This window comes from Eurosta solidaginis, chromosome 3, assembly GCF_040869045.1.
Source record: "Eurosta solidaginis isolate ZX-2024a chromosome 3, ASM4086904v1, whole genome shotgun sequence".
In the NCBI taxonomy this organism is placed as follows: Eukaryota; Metazoa; Arthropoda; class Insecta; order Diptera; family Tephritidae; genus Eurosta; species Eurosta solidaginis.
The window spans coordinates 23354912-23375741 of NC_090321.1; the positions used below are offsets into that span (position 1 = coordinate 23354912).

The 20830-nt window shown below is 36.3% G+C and overlaps 1 protein-coding gene across 1 annotated transcript in view; it reads right to left on the reverse strand.

Moving 5' to 3' along the window:
* LOC137246283 (senecionine N-oxygenase-like) overlaps positions 1-20830 on the reverse strand; it is a 339460-nt gene that overhangs the window by 47401 nt on the left and 271229 nt on the right. The window lies entirely within an intron of this gene.

The window sequence follows — 20830 nt, forward strand, 5'->3', positions numbered from 1 at the left end:
CGTTCATAAAGCATTGTGATATCGGGTATGTACTTTCTAAATTCTCGCACTCTAGCACTCTTACCAACTTCGACTTCATACCAGAAAAAAGCATACTATTGTGGCCACAAATACCCCCTGTAAATGCTTCAATACCTTCATTCCTCGATATCGGAATGTAGAGAGAAAGAGAACAACTCATCAGGAGCAGTGAGCTTTAGAGTAGTTCACAGATATGTCAAAGTTGAAAGGGAAGTTTACTGGGTTATTAGTTTTTTTTTTGACATGAACTCAATGAAAACCGCAAGTTGCAACGAAGAAGGCCGCCTTAAGGAGCGGAATGCTATCCATCGCTTCTGTGTTAGAGATTTTAGCAACTACTCGGAATGCGCAACAGCTATTAAAGCCATGAGCTCAACTATGGTGCGATCGGCGATGATCCAGGATTGCCTGACATTGCTGTAAATTTCCAAGCACATTCAAAATCACATACATATATCTGGCTGCGTGAGAAATAGCGTTTTTTATTACCGTTGTCTCTATAAACTCACACAACAAAATTAATTCGAGCCGGCAGCTTGAGCTTGTTGAGGCTGTGTCACGCTGTCAGGATCAGGGTAGTCAACACACCGTTAATCAACCATGACGAATTAAAAGTAATCAACAATTTCGTAGCGGTAAATACATGCTGGCAGACGCAAACTCTGAAATTGAGCTCAGAAAAGAAAAAAAAATATTAAAAAAAGCTTTGAATGCCGAAAAGCACCTCAAAAATTTGGTAATTGGTCACATTCTCGTACGCCGAAATCGTGTGATTACTGCAGCTAAAGCAGCTTTTCAGTTACTTATTAACAATGTCATCTCATTGCCAATTTTATAATATTTATTTATTTTTAACGAAACCACATGCACACATGCAAAGCCTTCACTGCTCTGGCAGCAAATATTAACACGTATGTATGTATGTATGTATGGACGTATATTCATATCTAAAAAAGGCGGTTGGTTTAAAGATCATACAGAGAGACCACTTTGCCACGCCTCTCTATAGCAAGCTTGAACCAGTTTAGCTTCTAAATGACAACGCCACTATAATTTACCAGCAGCCATTTAATTTGTTGTTTGCTGTTGTAATGCCGATCTGCATATTGTTGTAATACATTGAAGGGCAGTTCATTTGCAAATTGCAGTTGACAGCCACGCTGAACAATGATCGATGCAGACACATACAAAAATGCATACAGTCTTGAGCGAAATATTACGAACATAATGTACGGAATTTTGGGAAATTCCGCTTTTCCAAACCTTCTGCTAACTCTCGAATTGCTAAACTGTTGAATAAATCAATCCAATATTCAGTATTGCAATATGGTCTTTATTTGTCTACTTGGGGAGTACTACAAGTATACCTTATTTCGCAACTAATAGCGTGTTTAAATCAAACTGATTCATCATTCCTCAGCGTACGCTGCTTTTATACTATCCATTGCTTTTTCCGTATACTTCTCTAAAGATCTAGTTGTTTTGAGAACAGTTGCATGTCATACTTGGTTAGTTACCAGCTATGAACATGTATATCTGTACTCCACGCCTCTCCCATAGCCATATGCGTGTGTATGTGTGAGTAACTACTTTGGCTGATGACAACATCTGTGTGTGTGAGGTATCTTTGCATTACCCTGTACATAAGTGTGCATTATTGTTGTTGTACATTTATTTACTAGCAGCTTAGTGATGCTAATATTCGTCACAATATTAAACCTTTTTTATTTAAATAAAGCTCCAACTACATCATTTCCAACTGTAATTGAGAAAGCATCACTTGAAAATAAATATGGTCAATTGTAAATTCGAAAAAATGTTAATCCAAAAGAGCCATACGAAAATAAGAATAGTGAATTATAAATGCGAAAGCGTCACTTCGATATCAGAAGAGTCACTAGTAAATGAGAGAGCGTAAGATGAAAATGCGAAAGCATTATATGGAAATGAGAGAAGTTAATTGTGCGTTCATACAGTACCTTTTAAGGGGTTAGGTCCATCAGCAGCTTCCTTTCGCTTTCTGTTTGTTTTCCGATGTTTGACATCAGCCTGCTCAGCAATGGTTTCTGTTTAGATGTATCTTCAGTCGCATGTTGAATTCGCGCCCAGTATGTTAAATGGCATAGTTGGGGAAAAATATTGTAATTATACATTTATCAAGGAAAACGTAAAAATTACTGAAATTTTAAAGGACCTCTTGAAAAACGCCTTAAACGAGCACCAAGTTGATTGCACTTTAAAAAATTCTTCAGTTATACAATTTTACGTTTTCTTAACTAGAGTTAATAGTAAGTATACTAACCACACTTTCTACAATTTATCTATTTAAATTAGAGTTAGCTTCTCATGAAGGTCTAAGCTCATACATTCTTGACAAATTTTAAAATTTACTCTATTCATGAACGGTATACGAATTTCGGTTTAGCCATAGACATTCCTCTCCTTACTATCGGAATTTATTAAGTTCATGTGCATTTATTTCTTCTTACTAACTTGCTTTATGCTTTTAAAAGCGCCGTAGAAGGGGGTGTTCGCAATGCCATTTTTAGCGCACGTATGCTAGGCCATCAATTATAAATGAAGGCGATCGGCCAACCATAAACCTTGACAACTCAGCATTCCAAAAGCGAATATTTAAGCGAAAATAACTTTTTTTGATTGGCCAGTAATTTTACGTGAATGTGATCAGCCAATTGTGTAATCGTTAGGAAGTGATATTCTGACTAACAAAAAACAGCAAAAATACGTATTATAAAGAATATAATTTTTTTTAAATTCAATTTGACTTGCATAAATTTTTGAAGCTAAAAGTTGCTGTTATTTCCGTTTTGTAGTATCTATATCTGTGATCATAATCAGCAAGTATTGAAAAAATAATGCAACATTTAAGGCTTTACTTGGGATGACCTAAGCTCTTATTGCTTAGGATAATCTGCATTTATTTGCTATTGTAACTAATCTCGGGAAATTCCTGATAATTATGCACCTTAGCAATTCAAATCTCTGAACTGTCGAAAAACTAACTCCAATATTCGGTATTACAAAATGGTTTTTATTTAGACTACTTTGGGAGTAGTACTTCACAATACTCGCGTACTTCGCTAAAGCGTGTTAAAATCAAAACTGATTCATTATTCCTCAGCTTGCTCTGCTTTTATACTCTCTGTTGCCTCGTTCACATATTTCTTCTAAGGTCTAGACTTTTCACGAACATGCCTTCTGGAACAGTTGTATCTCATACTTGGTTATTTTGCTATATACATGTGTATGCGTGAGTAAAAACTTCTGTTCTTAGCAGATGATAACGTGATATGTATGTGAAGTAATATCTTTGCTTCAAGCTGCTAATTATGTGTACGTGTGGCTGCTTCATTTAAAGTGTACATGTACATAAGTGTGACTGCTTGCTTTGTTTTTGTTGTGTATTTATTTAGTAGCAGCATAGTGATGTATAAAACTGCTAATATTCGCCACACTATATTAAAATTTTTCGCCGTGTCAAACAGTCGTTTCAGATCCTCTTTGCCAGGAGAACTGTACTGATACGAAAATTTATCAACCTTAAGAAACTTCTGGTCCATTTTTTCTACCGTGAAGTATTTTTGTATAAGAATACGTCAAGTCTTGTCCACAGACTCTGAAGCTTCTGACCGTCTCACATATGTACATCAACTATATGTACAAAATATCATGTAGCAGAGGAATGGCTAAAAAGATCCTACCTTTGGCCACATGTCAATAAATTAGAGCTTAAAATTAATATGAGGGTTTCGTCATCTTCACGCGAGAACAGGCTATTTCCAGAGACGCTGCTAAAAGTTGGCAATGGATCGTGAACCCAAAGTGAGGGGAGGATTAACCTAGAAAACCTTTTTGTTTTGATAGACAACATCCAAGAGTTAGTCAACAATGTCTATCATGACATTGATAATATAAGTTATAGGACAATATCTTGGTATAAAGAAAGAGCGATTCTATCACCAACCAACGAACAAGTAGATAAGGTAAATAACTTGATTATTTCAAAGATTGATGCGCCGACGAAATTATACTACTCAGTCGATACTGTTCCCGATTTTTCCTACAGAATTTCTAAACTCGTTGAACCCATCTGAACTCCCTCCTCACAAAATGGTGATGAAAGTGGGTTGTCCTGTTATTTTATTAAGAAACCTGAATCCACTTAAACTTTGCAATGGCACGCGTTTGCTGGTAAAATCACTGCAAACTTTCATAATAGAGTGCACAATACTCACAGGATGTGGAACCGCCAGAGTTGTTGATAAAATTAAGATTCTTCGAGATTGCTATCGCACATAACCCTCTGAGGTCTGTAGAAGATATTGAAAAAGTTATGCAGGGCGAAATCAAAAGCCCTTGGAAGTTTGGCAGGAATACTGTTCTGGTATTACATATATAAATAAATTAGCGGTACCCAACAGATGATGTTCTGGGTCACCCTGATCCACATTTTGTTCGATATCTCGAAAACGCCTTCACATATACAACTTAGGGTCACTCCATTTTAGAACCCTCATTAATGCCTTTAATTTGATATCCATAACGTACAAACACATTCTCGAGTCACCCCTGGTCCACCTTTATGGTGATATCTCGAAAAGGCGTCCACCTATAGAACTAAGGCCCAATCCCTTTTAAAATACTCTTTAACACCTTTCATTTCATGCCCATATCGTACAAACGTATTCTAGTCACCCCTGGTCCACGTTTATGGAGATATCTAGAACTAAGGCCCACTCCCTTTTAAAATACTCATTAACACCTTTCATTTGATATCCATATCGTACAGGGAGATTCTGGAGTCACCCCTGGTCCACCTTTATAGCGATATCAAAAATTTGGGTGTTTTCAAAACAAAATTTCCATGTGATTTGTTTATATATTTGCACAGTTTAATTGTGCCACTGAATTGAGAACGGCTATGTGATATAATGTTTGTATTTTTAATGAATAAACACAGAAAAGTAGAAAAGGTACCACTAATTAGTTTTATCTGTTTGTATTTTTAATGAATATACACTAATTAGTTTTATCATATTTCACAAATGAAAAAAACAAGTATAGCACTGATGAAATAATTAGGTTACAAATGCAGTGGAAGAATATCTATCTCCAAAATTGGAAAAATGTGACTTCAACTTTAAGTTTTTGGTTTGAGGTTAAAGAGTTTAAGAGCGCGTCAAATGAAAACCTTTTCCAAGAGCTTGTCGATTTTGTGCTTACATTTCTTTTGCTGCCAATAAGTAATGCTGGAGTTGAAAGAACGTTTTCAAACATGAGCTTAATTAAAAGCAAACAAAGAACCAAAATGAATTTAGTTATGTTGAATTCGCTTCTGACAATAAGAAGTGGTCTTAAACGGCTGAATAGATGCTGTCATGATTTTAATGAATAAAAGGCGTCCACCTATAGAACTAATGCCCACTCCCTTTTAAAATAATCATTAACAACTTTCATTTGATATCCATAACGTACAAACACATTCTAGAGTCACCCCTAGTCCACCTTTATAGCGATATCCCGAAATGGCGTCAACCTATAGAACTATGGCACACTCCCTTTTAAAATGCTCTTTAATACCTTCCATTTGATACCCATGTCATACAAACACATTCCAGGGTTACCCTAGATTTATTTTTCTAAATGGTGATTTTCCCTTATTTTGTCTACAAAGCTCTCAGCTGAGTATGTAATGTTCGGTTACACCCGAACTTAGCCTTCCTTACTTGTTCTTTCTTGCTTAGTCATAAAAGGGCGGTGCCATACCCATTTTCAAAAATTTTAGTGTTTTCCAATTTATTGTTCTAATTCAATTTAAAAAGTTAAATTCTATTGATATAAAGCTCTTTTTCGCTAAGATACGGCTAATTATTTTCGTCTACGACCCTTTTAAAAATCTTTTGTATAAAAGTGGGCGTGGTCTTTAACCGAGCTCGTCCATTTTTTCTAGAATTATTTCCTGCTATAGGGAAAATCTCTATACCAAATTTTATTACGATCCGTTAATTTTTCTTGGTGTTATGGCTCCCGAAACATGGAAAATTGCTTAGTCATAAAAAATTGATTTTATCACAAGGGGGCGGTGCCACGCCATTTAAAAAAAAAATTTCAAATTTTTATACCATAGCCTCAATATCAGTCCACACGTCAAATTTCAACATTCTAGGTGTATTGTTTACTAAATAATCAGGTTTTTTGTGTTTTCCAAAATGTTACATATATAAAAAGTGGGCGTGGTTATCATCCGAGTTCGCTCATTTTCAATACCAATCTATTATGGGTCCAGATAAGCTCGTGTACTAAATTTGGTGTAGATATCTCAATATTTACTCAAGTTATCGTGTTAACGGGCAGAAGGACGGACGGACGGATGGACACTGATGATTTTGATATATGGAATTCTATATCTATCTCGATTCCTTTATACTGTGTGCAAAGCACGCTGAGTATAAAAATAAGGTACAAGAGAGGTACATAATTGATACTGTTTTTGTAGTTCATTTTAAATTTTTAGCAACAAAACTACGCTTTATTTCATAACTTTTGTTTTGTCATTTGGCGGTAAGGTATCATTAAAAAGTAAGAAGTATTTTTCACATTACTACAATGACGGCACGGATATAGGTTCGCCAAAAATACGACTTGCCAAAATGTTGACCGATGAAAATAAATTTAAATTTTTCAAATTTCTTTATTAAATTTTTAACGTTCTACGGGTGGTCGAATCACCATTAAAATACACGTGTGAGATATTCCAGTTTATGTTGGGACGAGATATATTTGAAGGGCCTTAGACTTCAAAATCTATGATTTCGTCCTAAGAAGATGAATTATTATTATTTCTAAATTCATAAATATTTTTTCTGTTCATTAATTTTAAGCGATCGTTGTTTATATCAAAATCATGACAGAAGCGAATTCAGACAACACTAATTAGTGTTTATTCATTAAAAATACAAATAAAACTAATTAGTGTGTATTCATTAAATATACAAACAGATAAAATTAATTGGTGTTTATTCATTAAAAATACAAACAGATAAAACTAATTAGTGTACCTTTTGTGCTTTTCTGTGTTTATTCGTTAAAAACGTAAGCATTATATCACATAGTCTTTCTCACTTCAATAGCACAATTAAACTGTGCAAATAAATAAACAAAGCACATGGAAATTTTCTTTTGAAAACAGCCAAATATTTGATTTGTGCCCATTTCCTGAATCTAGAAGCTTCTACTTATTTTTTATTCACACAAGCCAATAAAGTATAAATAGCGCCTAAAAAATGTATCTTGATTTACTCAATATTTAACAATCGTCTCAAAAACTTATAATTTAAAATGAGTATACGAAATTATATCCTGTTGGTCGCGCTTAGCTTCCCTTTCACCTACACGAATGCGGAGTTTCGCACTGGAGCTGGCAGTTCTAGCAGTTCTGTGACTACAGACGATCCATCATATGTGGTAGGAATATATCATGACAAAAAACATGTTTGCGCTGGATCATTGATCACATGGGAATATGTGGTTACAGCTTTAGAATGCGTGAGGACAAGAAAACAACGGACAAGGATCATAGTAAAAGCTGGTCAAAAGGAGGAACAGCAAGCTCATAATGCTTATCATCACACGTTTAAAGAATCCCCCCCGTTTGGTCACGTTTCAGATGTAGATATAGGTATAATTAAAGTGCCACCCTTTATGCCAGCTTCAACAATAGGAACAATAAATCTTTGCAAAACTGTATTAGAACCGGGGGATCAAATGAAAGTTAGTAGATGGTATTCACCAAAGGGTTTTGATAATTATATCTATACTACTATCGAAACTATAGCAGAAAAGAACTTTTGTCGTCGTTATGAAATACTGCAAAGTTTTAAATTAAAAACGGTGGTTCAACACGTAAAGTAGTAGATGCTGGAGCGCCGGGCGTTGTGGAAGAAGCTCTTTGTGCTGTGGTAGGATCTGATTTCCATTCTACGGCAATCTATTATACAGATTTGTCTAAGGACAGTCCTGCTTATTTGTATATAAAAGAAGTAACGAAATGTTCATAAGTGTAGTTATAAATTAAATGCTGTCATAAAAGTATGTAATACTAAATAAATTAATAGTACAGAGAGGGTAGACTCGCAAACATAGGAGTGCTGATATATTTCTGTTACTTAAATTATAATTTTTTATTGTAAAACTTAAACTGCTACAATCAAAATAGTTCGTGAATTAAAAACGCATTGCGCACATATTGTTGTAGCAATATCGGAGTATTACATACATATATGACTGCTGAGTGGAGTCACTGATCGTAACACGTAATACGGGCCCAGATTTACACACGGCGACTCGTTCTAAGCAACAATTTGACATTTAATATTAATTCTTTCTAACTAAACATTTTTTTTTATTCATTGAGAATTTGAAATATTATTGTGAAATATGTATGTATGTATAAGAAATATCAAATAAACTTATAAACATTTCTATTCAAAATCAACCAAATGTTCCTCAATCAAAAAGAAATTCACAAAAACCAGAATTTGAAAACAGAAGAAAGACAGCTCAAAGCAATTCGCCGAGCACAAGAAACTCGGTGCCCGCGCTTATCTCGTTACCCCCTCTTCGCCAAATAACGAGTTTCAACAACAAAAATATTTGTATATAAATACGACTTATGTACGCTCCTATTATATGAAATTGCAATGGACACGTCATTTTAAAAAGTCTTATAATACCGTTTTCACACAGACGGCTTATTGAATAATAAAGGCAGTTTTCTACATTAAGACGCTTATTGAGCTCAATCTTCCCTACAAAATTCAAATCTATTATTATTTCATTAGTAGCTAATCGAATGCCTAATGAAGTCAAAAGCACAATGCAACTCTGTTGGCAGCGTTCCGCTTCCGTTTCCGCTTCTTAGTTTTTAGTGTGTTCAGTGCTTAAAAATGTCCTTTGTCAAAGCAAATGTCATTGCCTGCATGGCGGAACGATACAAGGTGGCCGCATCGAACAGCTGATTATAACCTTTTTTATTTGATTTGATACATCAACTACCGGCGCAGTACGATTTTGACATTTTTCCATCGAATTTACAAGTACATGGAATTTTTTTTGTTTGTAGGTATGTCACCATGCTGCCAAATTGTATCGTTCCGCCATGATTGTCTGTCTCATCCTTCATACTAATCGAGCAGTTACTTCTGTGTGAAAGCAAAAAATTTACGATTTCATTAGCAGGTGAAATGAGATCATTAAGTTTCTGTGTGAAAACAGTATAAACCTTTTGTACTTTACCCTCAATACTCATAACAAACAAAAAAGGTTTATAAAGCTCTTATAACTCAAAAATTTTTACGGAAATGTCAATTTAAATTGCTTTTTAAACCTGTTATATTTTTTATGAATATAGGGGTTTATCGATAAAAGGGTTAAAATTTTTCACGGGTATTTCACCCAAAAATTTCATAGTTATAACGGGCAGTGTGATTTACATATAATAAGATTTCGTTTATATAGCTTTAACTTAAATTTAGAAGTATTTTTATTGTGTCAATGTTTTAACTTAGCAGGCAACGGAAAAAATCGGAAACTAAGGCATATTTCATTGCGGACCTGCCTACCTATATTGTTCAGTATGGAAGTATTGGTCACTGCGGCGCATTGCCTGAACAAATTTTATTTGAAGGACATCACCGTGTCGGCTGGTGCGACCCTGTTATATGAAAAATATACACAGGTTCGCAAGGTGAAACGTGTATTACAACCATTTAGGAGCAGATCCAGCAAACGTTGGGGATTTTACCTTCAGCGTGGACGTTGAAGTGATTGGACGGTTCAATTATAACTCCTGGATTCGATCTTTCAAAGCATCCACCTTGGTCTCAATTGTATGTTGTCGATCACTAAAAGACTCCATCTGCGATGAGATCTTTTTTCTTGTGCCTTCAGCTTTGATGAGATACGCTCTTTTTGTGCTTCGAGTTGTATTGTTATCAGGGCTGCAAACCACCTCGAAAATCGAAGCGGTTCGGTTCAGTGGTTCGTGTCACACAAGCAAAACTTCAACCGGTTCGTGAACCAGTTCGCGGCTACCTCTGAACCGACGAACCGGTTCGGTTCAAGTGGCTCAAACGTTTAATACTAAGTTTTGATAGTATACAAAATTTGTCACTTGGGATCTGTGTGCAACCAACCATCGATATGTATCTACTGAGCATACAAATAAAATACAGTTATTACAGTTATTATTACACTACAATTGAATGAGCTTCAAGACTGCACATTCAGAAATTTTCTAAAGACTGTTAATAAAAAGTTTCGTAAATTGATAAAATTTGATTAATTTAAAATTTTTATAAATACACATGTGTTTGTATGTGGTTTGTGTTATGCTTCGGACTATGTTATAAATGAAAAATGAAAAAGCATAATAACTTTGTATATGCAAAAACAAAGTTATTATGCACGGGGTTTGAGCTCATTTTGTAAATTTGTTTATTTTTTCACAAGCTTTTGACCACAGGCACAAACAGTAGATGCTATTACTTTCAAAAGTGACAACTCAGGACGTTGCCATCTACTAAAATTGTATGCAATTTTATCTTAGAGTTGTATTTTCAAGCAAAGTGGTGTATTAGATAAGTTAAGTGATTTTAGTTGAAACTTCACTTTGAACCGAACCGAACCATTTTTTTGTGTGGTTTTCGGTTCGGTTTTTGGAGATAAGAAAAAAAACGGTTCGGTTCGTGGTTCGGTTCAAAGCCCCAAAATAGCGAGTGGTTCGGTTCATGAACCGGTTCGGTTTGAACCGGTTTGCAGCCCTGATTGTTATGCGTTTCTCTTGTTCTTTCAATTATTATTATTATTATTAATAGGTCTGGAAGCACTGCGACATTTGTGCAAATTTATTGTGCAAGACCTTTCAGCCTAATTTTTGTATCTGGAGGCTCTTGTTGTATCTAAGTACCTCTTCAGGCTTTTTACCCCATATCACGTAGTGATTAAGAGTCCCACCACCTAGACTGAATAGTCTCTGCCTAGTTAGAGCGACGCATTCGTAGAGAATGTGAACCGGCGTTTCATCATCCAGCTCACAGAAAGGACAAATTTAGGTATCAGATAGATTTAATTTACTTAGGTGATATCGTAGAACGCAGTGTCCCGTGTAGTACCCAGTAAGAGTTCTTAGGTCCTCCCTGCTTAGGTTAATGAGTTTGGCTGATACTTTCGTTGCCGGAAGTATAAACAGTTTGGCCTGCCTTTGCCCTGGGCAATCAATCCAGTGACGTCTGAATTGTTTAGTTTCCCAGTTACTTACAGTTTCCCTGGTGTGTGCTTTTGTGAGTCCATAAAAGGGCTGATGAATGCTGATGTAGCACCCTGCTTTGGTAGGTAATCTGCATGTTCATTACCTTCATGTCCCTGATGTCCTTGAACCCGTCCCAACAAAACCTTGTTTTTGGCTCCCAGGGCATTAAGGATTTCAGTGTATTCATCCACCAGCTTAGACGTAACTATGTAGGATTGCAAGGCACGCAATGCCGCCTGGCTGTCCGACATAATGTAGATGCTCTTCATTGTTGAGCCTCTACGCAGACATTCTCTACCACAGACCTCTATTGCATGAATTTCTGCCTGAAATATGGTGGGGTAACATCCCATTGGTATCGATTTTTTGAAGTTTGGCCCATAGATGCCAGCTCCCGTTTTTTCGTCATCGAATTTCGATCCATCTGTGTACCAGACCTCTGAGTCAGGGTCGTTATAAGGATTCCCTATTTCCCAGTGGGTCCTGTCCACAATGGACACTTCAAAGTTCCGTGAGATTCTGAGCTTAGGTGGCATTACGTCACGCAGTTGTAATGAGGGATTTCCTATGAATTTTCTTATTACTTTCATATGCCCTATCATATTTCCTTCCTTCAACTCAGAAATATTTGGAAGTCTTAGTGCAACCAACGTTGACTCTTTCTCTATCAGAATAGGGAAGGGAGGTATTCCCACTAAAGCACTAAGTGCGTCATCAGGGGCGGTTCTCATTGCACCCGTTATGCCAACGCAAACTAATAGATGCAGTTTGCTTAGTTTAGCCGTTGCCTTTCTTTGCGTGGCCTTCCGCCACCAAACTAGAGAAGCATTGGTGACTATTGGCCTTACGACAGTATTAAATGTCCAATATACCATTTTTGGACAAATCCCCATGTTTGCCGTAGAGACGAGTACAGGCGAAGAAAGCTCTTGTTGCCTTGTTTAGGATAGCATCCAAATGAGCATTCCACGTGAGGGTTCTATCCAGTGTGACCCCTAGATATTTAGCCTCCATTGAGAATTGTATTTTTGTACCACCCAGGGATGGTTCTGAGATAGATACTTTCCTTTTCCGGGTGAAAGGCACTATAACAGTTTTATTAGGATTTATAGACAATCCTTTGGTATCGCACCCCGTCTCTATGATGCAAAGGGATTGTTGCATGCGATCTGATATTGTATCTTCGTGCATGCCTGTGATGCAAATAACTAGGTCATCTGCATATCCTGGTGTCAAATCCCTTGGTTTTCATTAACTGAAGGCGGTCATCAATGACCAGGGTAGAGTACACCTCCTTGTGGGCAGCCTCTTGTGGCGCAATTGATTCAGTTGTCCCTATCAGTTCCAAATGGATTTTTCTACTCTTTATAATAGACAGCACCCATCGTATTATTATAGGGCTTATGTCCCTGAAAATCATAGCCTGTTCGATAGCTTGATGTGGTGTGTTATCGAAAGCCCCTGATATATCAATAAAAGCGCAGATGGCTATATTTTTTGACTCTAGAGCCTTTCCGATTTTTACCGTGAGACTATGAATAGCCGTCTCCGTGGATTTCCTTGACTGGTAGGCGAACTGATTCCTACACAGAGGGAGTTTATTTAGATTGACCTCCCTGATATGCTGATCTAAGATTTTCTCCATAACTTTTAGGAGAAATGAGCTCAGGCTTATTGGTCGACACGACGAGGGCAGTTGCTCGGGTTTTCCTGGCTTTGGTAAGAATATAATACTACCTTAACCTCTGCCCACCTGCTCGGGATATGGCCGAGCAGTAATAATGCCTTATACAAAGTGGAAAGGACTGGGCCCGTTTGTGTGTTTGTTCCGATCAGCTGACAGTTGCGCTACTAGGGGACGTATACTTTGACAATTGTTTTAAGTTCTGTTGTGGGAAACAGATTTCTATATATTTCATCTGAGAAAAAATGCAGTGCCCGACTCGAAATAGCTTTTGTTACGTTTGTGGCTTATTCGCACTAAGTAAAAATTTTGAAAATATTACGAAAACAGTGGTGAATTCGTTTCAGAAAATATTCAAGACTGCGTATGTTCCTTACTTGCGGTATACTCCGGAAGTCGTGTGTGACTATTGCTATAGAAATTTATGCAAGTTTACTCATGGAAGGTCAACAATAAAATACGCTGCACCAACAATTTGGCTACCACGAACGGAGCACTGTAATGAATTGTGCCACTTTTGCGTAACTTTTACTCAAACTAAAGGGTACCAATACTTTCGCCGCAACAAAATTCGCTACGCTAATGTAGAATTGGTTACTCCAGCGGTTCTGTACTCACCAGAAGTACGTATAGCGGCTTCAATGGAGATTTTTGATGATGTTCCCGAATTAAGCAATGGAGAACCAACAGTACTTTCAACAATGCTATCAACATTTCTTGCATCGAATGCGAGATGTGAGAATCCAGAAATATCGGAATTTTTACCAACACCCAGTGAACTTGGAACTGCAGTGCCGCATTTAGTAATGCAAACCGACTTCAATGACCTTGTACGAGCCGGAAATTTGTCAACGAGAACAGCGGAACTCTTTGCATAACGCTTTAAGCAATGGAATATAGTGGCGGCTGATTTTAAAATAACAGCCGCTCGTGATCGACGTAGCACTATTCCATATGACGAATTTTTTAAATTGCACGAAGATCGGAAAAAAAACATAGCTTATTGTTATGATATTGATTCAATGTTTGCAAAAATTGGTTACACTCATATTTCAGAGCAGTGGCGACTTTTCATCGATGCATCGGTCAACAGCCTCATATCGATAACAAACATCCAGCTGTCCCGATCGCATATGTCACAAACCTCAAAGAAACACACGAAGGCATGGAATTAATATTACAGCTGATAAAGTACCAAGAGCATAATTGGAAAATATGTTGCGATCTGAAAGTGTTCGGATTACTGATGGGTGTTAAGCTTGGATTTCCAACCCACCAGTGCTTTTTGTGTACATGGGAAGGTCGCAAAAGAGATCAGCATTACACTGGATTTAAGTAGAAGCCGCGAACATGCTAAAAAGTAGGCGTAAAAAGTATAGAAAATATACCATTACTGCAGCCATCTCAAACCATTTTGCCACCACTAAACATTAAGCTCGGTGTCGTATCAAATTTTGTTAAAAAACTGGATCGTGAGGGCGAGGCGATTGCAAGTTTGCGCAAAATTTTCCGAAATTGAGCGGCGCAAAGATTAATGCAGGTATTTTTTTAAGAAGGCATTTAGTAACTTTATTTTTTTTAATGATGTGTATGACTTAACCCTATCGAACCTGTTGACCGTATGTACCACTAAATGTGTATATTGGACTAAATCCTCAAAATCACACTCAAACTGAATAAAAAATGTACCAATGCAGGCTTTTTAGTTTGTGCAAAGGTACACATAAAAACGAAATAATTTACCTTGTGCAGTACGCTCAGTTTTGAGTTAAATAGTGAAAGATTCGGACACGTGTTTGGTTTTTGAATAATAATTTACAAAAAAGTTGTAACTGCCAAACAAATTATTTTTATGGAAGATATTTATTTTATTTACAAGCTTTAGCATATATAGTGAAACATTTACATGGATTTGCTTGAGTTTGTGGAGTTTCAGTGAGCTGGTACTTATATGTACTAGTAGTATTTTATACGGGTACATATACGTACCAACAGTGCCTCTCTCCAAAAAAAAAAAGTATTATCTCGTCTTTCTTTTATAAAGGAATACCATCTCGAAAAAACTGAGCTGAGACAAAGAAAGAAATGATGATAATTATTTGCCAAAATTGGGTTCGCACGGCGAATAATCTGGTTCCCCTTCATCGTCCAATAGTGAGCTATCAGATTTTGAAAGCATTATAGCACCGAACGAATTTATGGGATCCAATTTAGCACAAGACGATAATGAGATTTACATCTCAGCAAACTTTAGGTTATAGTCATCTCTTTGAGAAAATTCCATACCTATACATATTATAAGTGATTACCGTGGACGTAATATAAGTCCGGAAATTCCTCTCTATTCTTTGCACTTTCAAAATTTTTCAAAAGATGTTTCCCCGAAGCCTGTGCATGTATATCGCACAATGTACAAATGGCCCCATTTCTGAGTTTCAAACCACTCTATGTCTTATAACAAGCTTCCGACTTTAAAACATTATTGGTCAAAACATCCTTCTCGTGACCGCTATAAATTTTTGGCATCAAAATTATATTTTGCATTTTCTCAGAAACCAACTGATTGCAGTAAAACTTATCACAACGGCGATGTTGTGGAGTATTTGAAAAGTACATTTCAAAAATACCGGCAGGATAAGGTTAGGCAGAGAAGAGATGAGTCAATGGCAAAGTTTAAAGGAAGATCATCCTTAAAACAATATATGCCACTCAAATCAGTAAAACGTGGAATAAAAATGTGGCTGCGATGTGACTCTGAGACGGGATACATATATGATTTCAATATATACAACGGAAGAGAACAAAATCAATACGATGGAACTTTAGGCGAACGTGTGGTTAAAGCTTTAGTTATTACAATTACAGAAAAGTAGAAAAATTTTACCACCAACCAACGAAAAATGGGAAAGAAATGAGCCCTCGTTCAGGGTCAGCAAATCTGGTCATTAATATCAGGTATCAAATGTATTAAAACTGCAGCCGTACGCGGATCCCAATCACCATGCCGTTTATCTCAACGAAAAAATGAAGTTGGGCAACGTATCCTTGCATTTACCAATTCCTATTGAGACTCGAAGACGTTGCGCAAAGTGTGCGCAGGGCAAAATACAAAACAGAACAAAACAAATTTGACAGCAATGTGATATATCACTTTGCAAGATGTGCTTCGCAAAATGTCATACTCAAAAATAAATTAGATTCATAAATAATTTTCGAAATTTAAGAATTGTGTGTTTACTTTTTAAACATTTTTCTTGGAAGTAATACAGCTTTTTGTAAAACTTTTATTTTCCAATAAACGATTATCCATCAATATGAAAATTGTTTATTATTATTTGTACGTTGAGAACTGCTGGTACAAATGTTGTACCACACAATAGTACTGGTGGTACAATGTTGTACCAGTCCCCCCCCCCCCCCCCCCACAGCCACCAACATAAAATTTTTGAAATTTTTGAATGCAAATAATCTAATTATCTGTATCTTAATTACTTGAAACTAATTAAATTATATTTAGGGTTAAGGTGTTTTCAATAGTCCGCAGATAAAAAATTGTTGCAAGTTATGAATTTTCGTCAAAATTGAATGCTATCGAACAACGTGCATGCAAAGGCACAGTTGCCGTTATTAAGCAGTTTCTTGGCAACAAACGAGCTGCCAATTATAAAAATATTGTTGCAGAAATGATTTCGGCATTGGCGAAATGGGCATATTAATATCGCCAAAGATCCATTTCCTTCACAATCATTTAGATTTTCTCCCTGGTGATTCAGGAGCTTGTTAGTATATAAACAGAACAAAATACTGATGAATTAACAGAATTGTAATTGTTACGAATACAAATAACTACGTGTTTTGTTGTCCCTTCAAAATGTCTACTGCAAGTTAAACATGACATAATACTTTCGTATATCGAAGGAGGAAAATCATTGGAGGCATTATCAACAGTTTTAAGAGAAAATTATCATGTATCTGAAAACGACTTATGTTTCATCCTCAGTGATTTTCAAAGACATATTATTCCTACTTTTATAAAGCGATGGACAGAAGCTTCACTGAAAAAGGATACGTTTTTAATGAAAAACAGTAATTGGTTAGAATCAGAATATTAAGTAACCTTACCGAACTCGGAAGACGTTACAACCGACACCATGCCATCTACTTCTTCTGGAAAACATGGGAGACCGTGCGTATCTTATCCAGATTTGTCAGAATACAGTAAAAGAAGAAAAAATACAATGCTACTTAATAAATATGGATACACATCTATAATGCATATTTTCAAGGGTTATGTTCGATAGGAGAAGGAACAGAAGCTAAACTTGTGGGAACATTAAAGTTTGCTGATAGTGAAAATAAGACCTTACTCTCGAGTCTCATAGAAGAGGCAAGGAAGACAAAAATGTTAAAGATGAAGAAGCATTGAGCGTATTTATTAACTTGGATTTAACGAAAGCACAATATATGTGCTTGAGAAATTTAACGAACGAACGAAAATGTTTTGTGTTTCCACCATATTTAAAACTACTTGCTATCCACCATCTTCAGCTGTAGAAATTACAGACACAAGTGCAAAAATAGTGAGACTTCAAGATTTATTAGAGCCCACTGCAGCTAGAATATTGACAATAGATTCGTTGTATAGGAATGGATTGAATAACTTACTTCTATACAGTAAATGGGGCTGTGATGGCTCATCCGGTCAAAGCCAGTACAAACAAAAGCTGCCAGAAGAGTCTGAGCTAATTTCTGATGCAAACTTATTTATCACTTCTTTGGTGCCTATTGAGTTGATTAACGAGCTAACAGGTGATGTTGTTTGGCAAAATCTGGTACCTTCATCTGTTCGTTTTTGTCGGCCTATATTAATAGAATTTAGCAAAGAAACTCCCGGGAAAACTAAAGATGTTTTGGATGAAATAAAAGGTCAAATAATTTCTTTGGAGCCATCATTATTTAACAAAGAAGGTGAGGGAGTGCAAGTGAAGCACGATTTCTTTCTTACAATGATAGATTGCAAAGTAGCTCAGGTATTAACAGATACGCCTTCAGGTTCCACATGTACAATATGTTGAGCTACAACACGACAAATGAACGATTTGACTAAAGTGACTGCTAGAACTGAAAATGAAGATTATAATCAATACGGACTGTCTACTTTGCACGCCTGGATTCGTTGTATGGAAATGATTTTACATATTTCCTATAAACTGTCTTTCCAAACATGGTCAGCCACAAGCGATGAAAAGAAACGACTAAAGCAATAGAAGAAAACCCTGGTACAAAGGCGTTTCCGTGAAGAGCCAGGATTGATTATCGACAAACCAAGGCAAGTAAGTGGTAATACTAATGACGGTAATACTGCCCGAAGATTTTTTCACAATGCAAGCTGCTCTGCTGAAATTACACTAGTTGATATAAATTTGATTAAACGACTTTACATCATTCTGCAAGCTCTTTCATCGAGTGTAATGATAAATGCTGAAAAATTTGGCAGTTATGCTATGGAGACTGCCAGGATCTATGTGAGCAATTATGAATGATACTACATGCCATCTTCATGAAGAAAGTGTCATAAAGCATTTTGCAGTACTTCTTATTGGTCAACTTTCGGAAGATGCACAAGAATCCCGTAATAAGGATTATAAAAAAAATCGTCTACATCAAGCTAGAAAATGCTCAAAACCCGCTACAAATGAGGACGTAGTTCATACTCTTCTTTATACTTCAGATCCTTACACAACCAGCATTAGAAAACTGTATACTAAAGACGTGAAGGAACTTGATGAAGACACGTTAGATCTTTTGAAAATGAACGAATTAAAATTAGATCTCGAAGGTCATTAAGTATAAATAACATAATAAACATATATGTACAATAACAATAGTAAACATTACAATTAATTAATTATCTGTGTTCAATTTCAATCGCCATTTTTTTATGTTTTTACCAGAAGACCCGGCAGACGTTGTTCTGCCCTAAATTTGGCCTATCTGCATACATTTTAATAGGCTTTTTCCGTCTGACTCTGCCCCCCCCCCCCTCCCCCCTATTCACTTTTTCCTAATCGTTTTATTCACTCCTCCCTCCGTCTTTTTCGCTTCATCAATCTCCAACTTCGACTCATTCTATCTCTTTCTCTACCTCCTCCTCCTTCTCACCTCTCAACTCTCAATTTCTTCTCATTCTTCTGCATCCCTTATTGCCTGTCCCAGAGGGTGGTATGTATTTTATTCAAGTCCCAGTCCCAGTCCCACTCCGAGTCTCAGTTCCAGTCCAAGTCCTAATCCCAGTCCCAGTGTGTCTCTGGATAATATATTACTCTGTACTAAAGCACTCATCAACAGCTTTCGTTTGATATCCATACTGTATAAACACTTTCTAGGTATTCACTGGCCCACGTTTCTCCACTCCCCCACCAATTTCTCGGCGGGCCTGGTGATGTCCTATACTTGATATCATTCGCTATAATATTTTTTATTAATAAGCACGTTGTTTAATTAAACACCAATCAATTACACGGAAGGATATATTTCAAATTAGATCGAACTACACACGGGGTGCAAAACAAATTCAAAATCGGTTCAGTAGTTTAGGAGTCCATCGGGAACAAACATAGTGACACGAGATTTTTATATATGTTTTTATACTCAGTTGAGCAGAGCTCACAGAGTATATTAAGTTTGATTGGATAACGGTTGGTTGTACATATATAAAGGAATCGAGATAGATATAGACTTCCATATATCAAAATAATCAGGATCGAAAAAAAATTCGATTAAGCCATGTCCGTCCGTCCGTCCGTCCGTCCGTTAACACGATAACTTGAGTAAATTTTGAGGTATCTTGATGAAATTTGGTATGTAAGTTCCTGAGCACTCATCTCAGATCGCTATTTAAAATTAACGATATCGGACTATAACCACGCCCACTTTTTCGATATCGAAAATTTCGAAAAACCGAAAAAGTGCGATAATTCATTACCAAAGACAGATAAAGCGACGAAACTTGGTATATGAGTTGAATTTATGACGCAGAATAGAAAATTAGTAAAATTTTGGACAACGGGCGTGGCACCGCCCACTTTTAAAAGAAGGCAATTTAAAAGTTTTGCAAGCTGTAATTTGTCAGTTGTTGAAGATATCATGATGAAATTTGGCAGGGACGTTACTCCTATTAATATATGTATGCCCAATAAAAATTAGCAAAATCGGAGAAGAACCACGCCCACTTTTAAAAAAAAAAATTTTTTTTAAAAGTAAAATTTTAACAAAAAAATTAATATCTTTACAGTATATAAGTAAATTATGTCAACATTCAACTCCAGTAATGATATGGTACAACAAAATACAAAAATAAAAGAAAATTTCAAAATGGGCGTGGCTCCGCCCTTTTTCATTTAATTTGTCTAGGATACTTTTAACGCCATAAGTCGAACAAAAATTAACCAATCCTTTTGAAATTTAGTAGGGGCATAGATTTTATGATGTTAACTGTTTTCCGTGAAAACGGGCGAAATCGGTTGATTCCACGCATGGCCGTTAACACGATAACTTGAGCAAAAATCGACATATCTTTAATGAACTTAGTTCACGTACTTACTTGAACTCACTTTATCTTGGTATGAAAAATGAACGAAATCCGACAATGACCACGCCCACTTTTTCGATATCGAAAATTACGAAAAATGAAAAAAATGCCATAATTCTATACCAAATACGAAAAAAGGGATGAAACATGGTGAAGTAATTGGATTGGTTTATTGACGCGAAATATAACTTTAGAAAAAACTTTA